Below are 13,240 nucleotides of genomic sequence, written 5' to 3' on the forward strand. Positions count from 1 at the left end.
ACAATCCATGCTGTGTTGCAGGTTCAACGTATTTATGTAAATATAAATATATAGAAAGGGGAGATTGGCAGAGTGACGGTTAGAGAAGAAAAGAAAGAAAGAGAGAGAGAGAGAGAGAAAGAGAGAGAGAGAAAGAAAGAGAGCCAGAGAGAGAGGGAGAGAGAGAGAAAGAAAGATGGTGAGAGTGTGAGGGAGAAGAACAGAGGCATATGCCACAGGTAGCAGAAAAGTGAACCCCAGGACAAATAGAATGTTCCACTTGAAGGAAAGAAGCCTATGAATTTGGTCAATGTCATGTTAGCGGAGTGAAAAGGGGGCTGCATTTAACTCCACTCTTCCAAATTAACAGTTTTACTCAAGCAAAGCATGTTTGGCTTTGTAAAGAATAGAATGAGCCAGTGTGTGTGTTTCATAGATTTGCCAGTGTGAGCAATCAGAGCCATATAAACAGATGGAAATTGGATGCTTTGCTGCACAAAGACGTGATGTCTCTTTATAGTGAAATGTAAAAAAAGAGTATATTCCTACCTAATTATATATATTAATTTGAAAAGGATTTTGAATGTATTTGAAATTAAGGATGCCTATAGCCCTTTTAAGTCTATTTAATAATGTTAAAACAGTTGTTTTTCAGAATAGCAAAAGTTCTGTAAGTGCTGGTGCACATTCTTTTCTATCAAATATCCTTGTTTAGCCAAAAGGCAGTAGACCTTTGCTTAGAGTAGTCATTCTACAGTACACAAGCAGGTAGTGTACATTTCTACATTTCTACAAGTCGATCTGTACGGAATAAGATTATAACCCTGTTTGAATACTTTGAATGTATCCTTAAAAAAATCTGTATAAATTCGTCAACAGGCCCATGTGAGATTAGTGATCACATTAAGGGTGCATTTCTACAGTATTTCTGCAGGACCTCTGGTCGGGGTGCTAGTCCTGGGTTCAGTCCCGCTGCTGTGGTTACTATTCTCCTCTGTAGTCTCACATAACAGGGCGGTTTAGGATACACATCTTTTTTAATTTAGCCTCAAATGATCAAGATAGCACTTACCTGCCATAGATGAACTTTTTACTTGATCAAATACAAAGGACTTAAAATCAGATATGCATTTCCCCCCCCCATGTCCCAGTATAAAACAATGACATGGCATGGACACTATGGAACACAATTTGACACTGGGAATGTGTCTTAAATAACCACAACAATCATGGTTGCTGTACCTCTCCATTGACATAATAAACACGCAAAGTTCATTTCACATACTGTATCAGTATACCATGACGAACCAGTGCCTTAAGCTGTTTAAACCCCATTAGAACAACATGAGATTCACGTCAAGCTCCACTCCATAGCAGCGGGTAGAAACTGGATCCAGGCTCTAGTCTGTCATGTTCTCGTCTGCTAGCCAGACCTGCTGTAGGCACATGGAAATAAGGAATGATGAGCTGCATACAGAGGCTGTAAAAATAGTTTTACAAAGGTGTAAGATATGGCAGGGTGTTGTCTATTTTGAATATTTTGGTTGAGATGCTGTATATTTGAAGCTCAAGCCCCCAGCCACACCCCCTGGGCTAAATCCTGCTTCGAACATTTCCCCAACTACTTAGAGTTGTGTTTCAGTCCAGATGTTGTGTGCACTATATCACAAGCTATAATGTTTTTCATGGAGATTTGTACTTTTTAATTGTTCTATTCTGAGACTTTGGTTTATCTGAGCAGTGGCTGGACGGCTGCCTATCTCCTTACTACAGTTGTACTGTGGTTGATGTCATTTGAAAGTTTTGCAAAGACAAAAAGTTAACCCCAAAAGCATCACTTTTGACTTTGAAAGTCACCTTTGTTCTTTGCCAGGCTGCAATACCATGATAATGTATGTGCAAAAGGGCAGAGCCCCGAAAATGTCTCATTCTACTTGACTTCCCCATCCTCTCTCAAATGAACAGGGGTTCGTTTCTCACACCATAGTCCTGCAGAGCAACCCGTTTGTAGGTTCTGACCAAGCACAGGAATCATCTGAACATGGTCCAGATGACCGTGATGAGGTGAATCAGGAGGGCTGGACATGAGCAGACACCTCCCTATGGGGTTCTGGGACCCTGGTTTGAGGCCACTATTCTGGGTAGTTCAAGTATTGAGTTGGGAACCTGGAGCAAATGGGTTATAGACTAACCATGGCATGTTGATCCTGCTCACCCACTGGTCAGAGCAACTCTCTTTCCTTGTATTGTATTCTCCCTTATTAGAATGTGTCTGTGCTGTAAAGTCTGCAATCTACCTGTACTTCAAATTTACCCATAATACAAACTTTCTGATCAGTTCCAAACTCTGTGTTCATGAGAATAGTATAACTTTGCCCCTCTAACGATAAAGGTGCATGAACAATAAGGTTTGAGTGGCCCCTGTATTATTTGTTTTCCCTATTTAACATGAAAACACCAACCATCAAGGGTTTGGGCTTTTATTTTTGCTGGTGACTGGGAAATTTGAAGTAAATGTTTTGAAATTAAGAGGCTCCAAGCGGCATAAGCTGGCCTTTGTCGCCACTTGAAGACAAAATGTTTCTCACTGGAAGTTCACCTCTGTCGCAGCTATAAGAAATCAAATGTATTTTCCTGTATTGGAAATCTGGTATTTGTATTTTGCAGAAAAATTCAGTAAATATACAGGCTCTCATATGTTTTGGTGTGATTTATTTGACTTTGTCTGAATTTTTATCCTGCCACTCTTCTATTCTGCAGGTACAATCACTCACTCATCTCAGACACCTTTATGAATCATTTGTTTCATTTGTTCTCCATACCGTATAGACCTGAATGTCATACTCATGTACCCCCTTGGGACATTTTTACTGTCACCGTTCTGGATGCTGAATGCAGCCTTGACCAAGGTTAGGCCTATGTCAAAGAACAACATAGTTGAAGTCAGAGTGAACCTGAGTGAATGTGTTGCAGGGGCTAGCCAGAATTCTATTTTTGCGGGGTCCCATCTTAAAATGAAGGGGCCACTAAATAATAACGAATAAATGCAATGTAGGTTCCTATGTAATCTGAAAATCTATTTTCCAAATTTTCATCTGATAGTTTTATTGAGGTAAGGTTTATTTTATTTGGACCATATGCCATTCTAATGTAAAACCACTAGATGTCACCAAGGACCAATTACTCCTACATCGCCGGTATTCAACGCAAGCATGGAACGGGAATACTAATCGCACGTAGCCAATACCCAGAGGGCTAGCTCCCCCCGCCTAAAATCGGATTGGTGGACACGGTTCTATCAACCCAGACAGGAGGACCTTGAGTTACTGCGGACTGCACAGAGTCAGTTGTCTGGCTGTAGCTACTGCAGTTCTAATGGGGGGCTTGGCCCCGGTCCAAAAAACCTTTCGTATTAGCTCATTGTTAAGATTCTAGCTCTTTACCAAGTCGCAGAGAGTGTAACAGTCTGTTAAACACAGCCTTGGAGAGACACAAGGCTGCTTTTATTTTAAGTCATCCTAAATGCTGTTGCTCAGCACGACTTCATTGCAGTAATTTTTTAACTTCAGCGAGCGCTCTGCTAGCTGGCGAGTTCACCAGCAATAGAGACTAGTGGAACGGGACGATCTGTAAGTAGCTAATGTAATGGCTGACTAGTGAGGTGGCTAGTTCGCTATTTAGCAAGCCACAATGACCTAAACAAGTCAGCTGTTTCCATTCATTGCATACAGTTTGCTTGTTTGTTAATCAAGCGTAGCAAGCTAGCAGTTAGCTATGCTAATGTTTGTTCACATCCCTAGCACTAGCAGCTATTACATTTATTCATTTAGCAGACGCTTTATTATTGTGACCTCATACTCAGCATGGATAATTGCAGTTTAGCTAGCTTTATGGTTAACGTTGGACACGTGTAATTGCAAACCATCCAACAAAGCTATTTTGCTTGTCAGCCTGCATACTTGGCTAAGGAGCTTGCTAGTCGCGATAGCTAGGACCGCAAGGCTAGCAGTTAAGTCCACCCTTTTTAAGTCGTTGAATGAATGTACCAGCTAATCTTCCTGCTTTGTGTCAGACAGGGACTGAGACTTGGCAGCATGTGAAATACTAGAGACGGTAAAACGAAATGCTTGATGGCAAATGTGGCTGAACCCCAACCATTAACTTGCACCAGTTCGGGTTTGCGGACAGACAGCACGGATCTATATTTAGATCCAGGGAGTCAGGCGAATCGTGCTTTGTCTGCAGTAAATGCATCAGAAAAGCACCGGTGCATCAATTTAATTTAGCAAACGTTAGCCAAATGATAATTTACTGTACACCACGTCCATTGTCTGACTAATAAACATTGGAGTCCTTCTTTTTGCAGCGGTTCCAAACTGCTCCGACGACGAGACACCGCAGTAAAAAAAAAAAAAAGCTCCGTTTGCTGAGGATCATGGTGAGATTTGACACAGCCTAGCAAAGACCAGTTGTACTGCATGTGATAAAAATGTCCTAGATTCTATATTGGCATAGATCAGAGTTTTGTATTAAAATACATTCGTTTTATTCTGTCGTGTATGCTGCATAGTGTACAGTCGTTGGTTCGTTGGTCCTCAGATAACCTCAACATTGCCTCACATAACCTCAATGCAGATGCATAGAAAGAACACGGACTGCTCATTCTGAACGGACACACCATGGTTGACTGTCAAAATTGTATCCCTCATTGTCAATAGCAAAGCTAATAACATTAAGCAATACCTTTTAATAACATTAAATAATAAGCTGTTCTCAAAGCAGCTGAATGATCTCACTAAACCAGCAGCACCAATTGGAGTCAGCTGTAGTTGTTTCATCCAATCCGAGGCACTTGCAGTGCTGCAGTGGTCCTATCAGAACCTTGAGCAGCAGTAATGCAGTGCTGGAGACCACTAAGCTAGGCTGCAGCCTTCCTCAATCCAGTGCTGTGGAGTTCAGCCGGGACAGAGTCAGTGGAGGCGGGGCCGTAGGATCCGTCTGTGGGTTCAGAGGGTTCAGGCACGCTCAGTGTGGCGGTCTGACGTGAGGAAAAATGTGACCTCATTCGACTGTTGCTGGAGGCCGTCCCATCTACAGTCAGGGATGTGGAATACACAGTGCTTTTAGCAGGTGGTGGACTCTACTGTAATGCTGAATGTATGTGTGTTTACTTGAATAACATACCCTGTAAAATAAGGCTCTATTTCTGCACATTTTGTGCTCGTTGTGATATAGTCTCCTCGGTCAGATGCTTTTATTTGCTCCACAAATAGTTTTCAATGTTTTTCAGGTTTTGCATAAATGAGGGGGCTAAGCACACCATGACTAAGCGTCTTTAACAATGCTCTTTAGCTTGAGTCCCATTTAATGTGAAAACTGAGACCTTTTTGTATTTATTTCATCTCCCTCACAGGTACGGGCTTAACGGCTGGATTGTAATCAACAGTCAATGGAGGTGTCCCTGAGGTAACAGACTCTTCTCAGAGATTTAACCGAAGCTTCATACTGAGCAAACAGACAGAAAAAACGTTTAGTTATATATTCCACGACTCCATAGATGGTTATCAGAGTTCCAGCACTATTAATTATGTTTTTGGAAGCTACAATCATGTCTGCATGCTGAACATTTATTAAATCACGGGCAAGATTTAAAAAAAATTCACATAGCCACCCAGCTATGAGGTCATTCTTGTGTCCTATAGGACACATCACATGGTTTTCTGTCGGATTTCAGATCTTATGGTTGATATGGTAACTCGGTGTGCAAATATTGCGCAAGGATATGTGTTTCACAAGGTTTGACTCTTGCCTAACAAGTTTCTGGGTTCTCATTTGCATTGCCAGAGACGACTGCAGGATCACTCAGGCAGCCAGATCAAATGGGAACTGTCGTGGAACTCCCAGTTCCTTCACTTTGGCCTGGGAGACGCACGCTCTCACTGCAAAGATCAAATGGAAAAGATGAAGTCGACATACTTTAATTTCTGTAATCGAGTATATCCTTTTGTTTGGTGTTTTTTTGGGGGGGAGGGGGGGGGGAGGATTAGGGTTAGATCAGATCATGACTGGTGTTCCTGTCTGTGTGATGATCATTAGAATACATATGGGACTCTAAGCCTTGTTGATATGTTTGTTATCCGGGGGAGGGGAGGAAAAGCCAGATGTGACACACAGCAACTCTGTAGAGATGGACCCACCGCTCTGTAGAGACGGACCCACCGCTCTGCAGACACGGACTCACCGCTATGCAGAGACGGACCCGCCGCTCTGCAGAGACGGACCCGCCGCTCTGTGCTGACGACCTCCGCAGATGTTGCCTCGGGAGGGGGGGGCTAAGCAACTTGCAGCAGCATGTCTTCCACTTCTCCACAAAACACACTCTAACAACTCAACCATCCTTCTCGCTCTCTCTTTACTGTACGTTAACTCCTAGTTCTGGCTGTGCAGCCTCGTACGGAACAGTGCCGTTCTCGCGTTACGGTCTCGAGTGGTTTACTCGCAGGTGCAATCGTGCAGAAAAAAAATCCAGTCCAGTATTCCTGACGCCCCGTCAAGTCGTATTTTGTTTTTCCAGAGGTACTCAACCTCTCGAAATATTCATTTATTTAGGCCGCCGTCATCAGTGACATGGTCTACGTATATTTCACACTACAGTATTTACTGAGGCTCAGAGTCCCTGTTTTCTCCCTTTAGAAACTAAATGCTTGGTAGTTTATGCTTTATTTTCATGTGCTTGTCTCTTTTACCAATTTATTTCCTCCCCCCGAGTAGCTATGCTTTGTTAGGGTCAAGCGTTTGCGTTGCCCGTAATTACAACCATATGTAGTACATGTACGCTGTGATGTATAGAAGTAGCTGTAGAAATGCATTGTTTCCTTGTGGTAAGTGATCGAGATGCTGCCACGGATTTGAGACACTGATGAATGGTGCTATTTTGGACTTTAATCTCCTCCTTGGTAAGGTAGCTGAGATGGGTTTTTATTCTATATTTTCACATTCTAAGAAGGTGTGGGTTATGTTGTCGTCTGGTTGTTGTAACTTGGCCTGGATTGACTTTTTTTTTTGTGGTTTTCTGTGCGGCTTTCTCATTGGATTTGTAGAAAGGTAAATTGAAGAGGAGAGGGAGAAAAAAACAAACGATCATGGTGGATATTTGAAATAAAGGAAAGGATCACGTGACGTGATTATCCGAATACGTCATGTTGAGGGGAGCAATCACAAAACTGCAATCTTTGAACACTAGTTTCCCTTTAACTCGTCGTGTAGAAAGGGAAGATATAGCACCCAGCACATGTCACTTTTAGAAAATGCCGTTTGCTTTTGAGTTTGTGCATTTGATAGACAATCTCAAACCAAGAGTGCATTCCCTTTCTCAATAGACAGTATATATATGCAAAGTAATGCACACTAATGACAAAGCAATGGCATGATCAAAGGATGTCGTTAAGACTCCACAGCACTGTCATTTGCAGAGTTTGCTTCAAGTTGCTTGGAATAATTTCAGCCAAGAAGTGTTCTTGTGAACTGGCCAGACAGCCCGGAGGCCATCGAAGTCCCAGCCTTGGTGATATGGGGTCTTTCACCAGCTCGTTATAGTATAGTCATGAAAGAGAAATTGATGCGAGACTGACAAGTATAATCTTGTTTGAAAAAATAAATAAAAAAGAAGCATTTTCCAAACAAGGCAAACATGTAGCATCACATGACACACGGAAGAACAATCTTTTTCATTGATGTCTTTTCTGAATGATTTTGTAAATTAATTGAGACGCTTTCTTTGTTACAAAACACAAACTAAACCAAAAAGCTTCTTATTTCATATTTTCTTTGGCTCTAGTGGTTTTCAAACATTGAAGAGATGTCAGTATTTCCAGTTTTGTCCTTGCTTCCTGTTAATTCATAATTGTTCAGATTCTAATATAACCAACTTGAAAGCCCACGTTAGTTAGTCTTCCATGTCACCCCTCAATATTGGGGTATTACTGTATCAGTTTGATCTAGTCTAACTAATTGCATGCTCTATTGTTGATTTTATAAATAATTCAATTTCCTTCTGTTTTTCATCCCATTGACTTGGTATGTTATGTATATAGAACAAATGAATAGCTTAGGCCAGATCTGTTGTAGTGTGTTGATGTATTCTGTATTTACCAGTGTGTATGGTTAGGTGAAAAACCATGAAGCTCGCTTTTCGACATTAATAATGAAGCACTTATAGTATCCCATGTACTTTTTTGGCACTTTTAGCAGTAACTCAATAAACACGCAAGCTCTTTGAATTGTTTCCAGTCTCCCTTGCATGAATGAGCTGTAAAAAAATGGTGCATTGTCAGTCAATCTCAATCGGTTTGTGGTTGCAAAGATACTTACGTAAAGACAGCTGCAAGCCAAGTTTGAAAAGAGAGCGTTAAAATTGTAGTCTTATTTTAAGAGGATTTTTAGATGAAAGGCATGCTGAGTTCAATGTAATTAATGCACATCGATAGGAAGAATACACTTAGGTGGTTATTATATATTACTATATGACAGGGACATAGCAAGAGTAAACACATATGGACATGGACATAGATACCAATGTGTAGCTTAGCCACATTTACTGGTTTATCTACCATCATAATGGTGACTTGATTCACAAGAGCTTTATCATCTGTGAAGCTAGTACAGTATAAAACATCTCATAAACATTCCTGAGGAATTCTAATGGTCCTCTTAACAAGTGTGAATCCAAAAAAAAACTTGGAACGTCACATGGAAAATGTAGTCAAGGGAAAGCTAATGTTTGGCAAAGGATAGCCCTTTCAGGCTGCCTTGGTGGCCACACACTTTACAAAATTATTTTGAGAACCTGTCGTCGTCTCTGCCAATGTGTCCTAGCGTCTTGTCGAAAATGGTGTGCTCGACGGGACTAAAATGTGTTTGCGTATGTGTGTTTGCTTCCAGGCGTACAATTGGGGTTTGCTAGGGTGTCTTATTTCCTCACATCTGTGAGACAGGTTCTGGACGGACTCCGCTGAGTCAGCGAGAGAGGTCCATCCTTCTCTGCCTCGGTCTTTGTTTTCGGACCCATCACCTCAACTTCTCCAGCTCCAAAACGCCCCTCTCTTTTTCTCCCTCTCTCCGACCCTCCTCCCTCCCTCCGCTCTTGGCGCGCCCTCAACTCATTTTCACGCCACCCTCAACAGCATGGATTCCTCACAATCGGGATGAACGTGAAGTTGAACAAAGCGAGCCTAAAAAGCACACAATGAAGCGATAATAAATCGGTAATTATACAGCGTTGTTTGAACACCTCTCCTCAATTACGGAAGGCTGTTTGACGCCTGCGTTCCAACCCCTAAATCATGTAGCCATATGGGCGGCGAAAGGGCCGCAATGTGCATTGCGGTAGGCTACACCAGTGGCGGTTCTACATTGAATTACACCCAGGGCGAGACGCCCTTCGCGCCCCCCCCCCCCCCCCATTGAAATCAAAAGGCTGGTGTGGTAAGACCGATTATGTTCTATACAGCTAAAACAGCCTGGGGTCAAATTGATACCAAACATAATAGGAGGGTTACATAGAAATGCCCTTACACGCTAAATGTCTGTTATTACATGCTATATTAATATAACTTTTAGGGAGGAACACTTTTAGTTATGACGTTAAACTATACTTTGTCACGAAATATAGTTGTAGCAAATAGCAAATGTTCATCTTTGAAACTACCTACAGATTTGAAAATTCCGTTGGCTAATTACAGGGCCTAACCTAAATAATGAAAATAAATAATAACTGAACTTGTTACAGTTTTGTTGCAAAGCACACTATTATGGTGAAATGTTATCTCGTGTTTGTTGACTTAAAACCGAAATATTGTTGTTGCATAGCAAGCATCATAGCAAAAAGGCTAACAAACGTAAGAGTTAGCCTATACCCATTTTTTTATTCGCCATTTCACACAATAAAAAAAAAAAAAATGTGCAGGAACTTTAGGCCTATTTTTATAATATTATGAATTGTACGTTCCATTTGGGAGACCCAGTCAGATGAGCTGTCTGTCCCTCTCCCCTATTTTCACACAGCTTCTGTGCACGGCACCTTCTCAGCAAGCAGGGGTGCCTGCAGCTGCCTGAAGGGGGCGCCAATTTGCCAATTCCCCACACAGTGAAATGATAGAAAAGAGAAAACCGCTTTGCAGCGCAGAGATTTTTATTTATTTTATGCTCGTGCGCCCCCCACGTGACATGAAAAAATGCCGCCCCGGGCGGCTGCCCGGTCCGCCTGTGCCTAAAACCGCCCCTGGGCTACACACACACAATGAGGGTCCAAGGAAGACTAAGCAAAGTGGTACGACACGGGGTGAGATGCCAGTTGAGGGGGCAGCATGCAAGACAACCACAAGTTGCACCCCAAAAAAGTCAGTGGTCTTTAATCAGAGTGAGATCAGAAAAAGAGGGAGTTGTAGCACTGGAGTATGGACAACAGGAGACGCCTCTTTAGACAGGCTTGTCGTCCGGGCTTCTTCGGATGAAAAGAGTACATGTATATGAAAGAGTTCACGATACATGTTCGACTGGTTCAGGTGGCTGAGCGGTAAGGGAAGCGGGCTAGTAATCCGAAGGTTGCCAGTTCGATTCCTGGTCATGCCAACTGACGTTGTGTCCTTGGGCAAGGCACTTCACCCTACTTGCCTCGGGGGAATGTCCCTGTACTTACTGTAAGTCGCTCTGGATAAGAGCGTCTGCTAAATGACTAAATGTAAATGTAATGTAAATGCTATGGGTCGATTAGGACCGACACCCAGCAGGCGAGCAGTGGCTCTTATGCCTCCGTCAGGGCAGCTGGGGTTCCGGCAATGGACGGAGGCCCACTTCCTTCAGTGAGGCCCACTTCCTGAAGTGAGGCTCACTTCCTCCAGTCAGATGGTCTGTTCTTCCCTGTTTGTGTTTGTTCTCGTAGAATATTTTTGTCACCTCTTGATTGTTGCAAAAGAGAAGAAAATTATACACACTAATATGCTCGAGCAATACAAATGTTGCAACTGTGAAACACCCAACTACTGGATGTTTGGGCATCTGGATGATTGAGATGGCAATAATAGTCTGAGGCTAGAATGATCATTTAAATGTATATGTTGAAAAAAATTGTAAATGACGGTGCTTTATTGAGCAACTGCTTATCAAGATCTTTTTGTTTTGTCAGTTGGTAACGTGCTGCGCTCTTGCGCAACCGAGCACTGCACACACTGTACGCACACACACACACACACACACACACACACACACACACACACACACACACACACACACACACACACACACACACACACAGGAGAAAAGGACATTAGTTTCCTAACTCGACGTATCTTATCCGTGATACACGACCTTTCTCCTTCTAACGGAATTATGGAGTCTCTGGTTCGGTCTTTAATGGGCCTTGGTAAATTGCGCGAGTGTCCACGGGCAACACATGATCTCGATCACTTACCGTTATTTTAGACTAAGCAGACAGGATCAGGAAATACCTGGAGAGCAGCCTGCTGAAATGTCCTGTAACTGACTCTTGCAGACTGGCAAGAGCTGATTTTGCCTTTAATTAAGAGAGCCTTTTCTTAAGAGAACACAGAGTTGGAAGGTCATTGTCATTGACCCGGCAAAGTGGCCCTTGATGTGTCTTTACAATGATTCAAATGTTTTGGTCGACAAACGCGATCGTTTCTTACACACATACAGTAAATGTTGTGGAATCGCGAGTGCACCTCATTCAGGACATCTGACACGGAAGGCTTCAGAGGTTCTGCCTGGAGTGTGTTTGGCAGAACCATACTCTTAATACACCTCAGACATATGCATGCGGATGCTGTTGTCTCAGCCCAGTACAAGTCATATCCTATATGGTCACAACACGCCACTGAATTTCCGGGTCAGTCTACTATGGGAACGGTAAGGAGCTGCGTTCTCTAATCCAATAGTGTTGTTGAATCGTTGTTGCAGGACATGCATCCTCCTTTGCCATAACCAGGCAGGGAGGAAGGAGAAGGATGTCATCCTGTTTACATGAAACAAAGTGCTTCTGGCTGTTGTTTTCAGAGAAAACAGGATGTTTGGGGATCTGCAGACCCAGATATTGTGTCATTGCAAGGATGGCCTATCCCCAACATTGGCATGACGACAGCATGAGAATGCATTTTGCTGTTGTGTAAAAAAAAAAAGAAGAAATATGCAAGTATGCAACTCAGCCCTAAAGTGGTCTGTGAACCTTATTCGCGGAAAACTATTCTTTACCCGTCCCCAGTCATGAGAAATGTCCAATTTTCACTGTTCACCGTGTTTCACTGTTTATTAATCCACTTCGAGGTTCTTTTTCTATCCCTCTGTGAGGGAGGTGACTGAGTGCATTTGGCACGGGGTGCTTGTATGCTGCCATAACATGTTAACATCTAGACTCGCTCCAGTGCAGATGTGTGGTGGGAACCCAGCTCTTATGCCCACTCGTACATCTGGTCGAGTCTGACTGTGCAGCTGGACTCGAGACATGACCTGAAGCCCAACAGCATCCTCTTAACAAATCTTTTACTCGTTTAATTTCCCACAATTATTTGTCTAGCCCCAACATGGAAGTATCACTATTGATGTTGGCATTCATCCCATCATATGATCGACTGTATTCATTTTGGGGTTTGATTGATATCAGGAAACTGATATCGATGATAAATATAATGCTTATTGCTCTCTGCATGGTATCACCAACTTCCATTTGTTTTGCTCAGCGACAAACATTTAGAAAAGTAATAGAAGGCATAGATGTTGCCAGCTGTTATGACGTCAGAGATTCTGTGGAGAGATGAACTCGAAGATCTCAAGGATCCTTCAGTTCCGTTTTTCTTGACTCAATACCAGCTGTACATGACTCGGCAACACACCAGCATATGATCAATAACCTTCCTTTAACACAAACAGTGAACTGAAATATAAAACCATTGCTCTGTGTAACTTCAGTTGTGGATACATGTGGTTTCACTCAAATGTCTCACACGTATGCACAGGCATTTCAATACTCCGCCCTTACTGGGCAGATTTAATAATCAAAAGAAAATGTCTTTTTGAGATACTTATTTTTCTAATTTTTTTGAAATGCCAGTCACATAACTGTTGGTAATTTGTAGAGTGTAGACAAAAATAGTATTTGGTTGCCCTCTGGTGGTTTAGTAGGTGCATACATCCATGAAGTGCAGAATAATAAAAAAACAGTATCCAATCCCACTTGAACATTTAAGACATA

At 42.4% G+C, this 13,240-nt stretch overlaps 1 long non-coding RNA gene across 1 annotated transcript; it reads left to right on the top strand.

Moving 5' to 3' along the window:
- Positions 1 to 3,317: 3,317 nt before the first annotated feature.
- On the top strand, positions 3,318 to 5,997 carry LOC136964491 (uncharacterized). The gene is made up of 4 exons (XR_010879080.1): positions 3,318 to 3,608; positions 4,346 to 4,417; positions 5,393 to 5,445; positions 5,824 to 5,997. It is a non-coding gene; the product is annotated as an uncharacterized lncRNA (long non-coding RNA).
- The last annotated feature ends 7,243 nt before the right edge of the window (positions 5,998 to 13,240 follow it).

The sequence above is a fragment of the Osmerus mordax genome, chromosome 20, assembly GCF_038355195.1.
Source record: "Osmerus mordax isolate fOsmMor3 chromosome 20, fOsmMor3.pri, whole genome shotgun sequence".
In the NCBI taxonomy this organism is placed as follows: Eukaryota; Metazoa; Chordata; class Actinopteri; order Osmeriformes; family Osmeridae; genus Osmerus; species Osmerus mordax.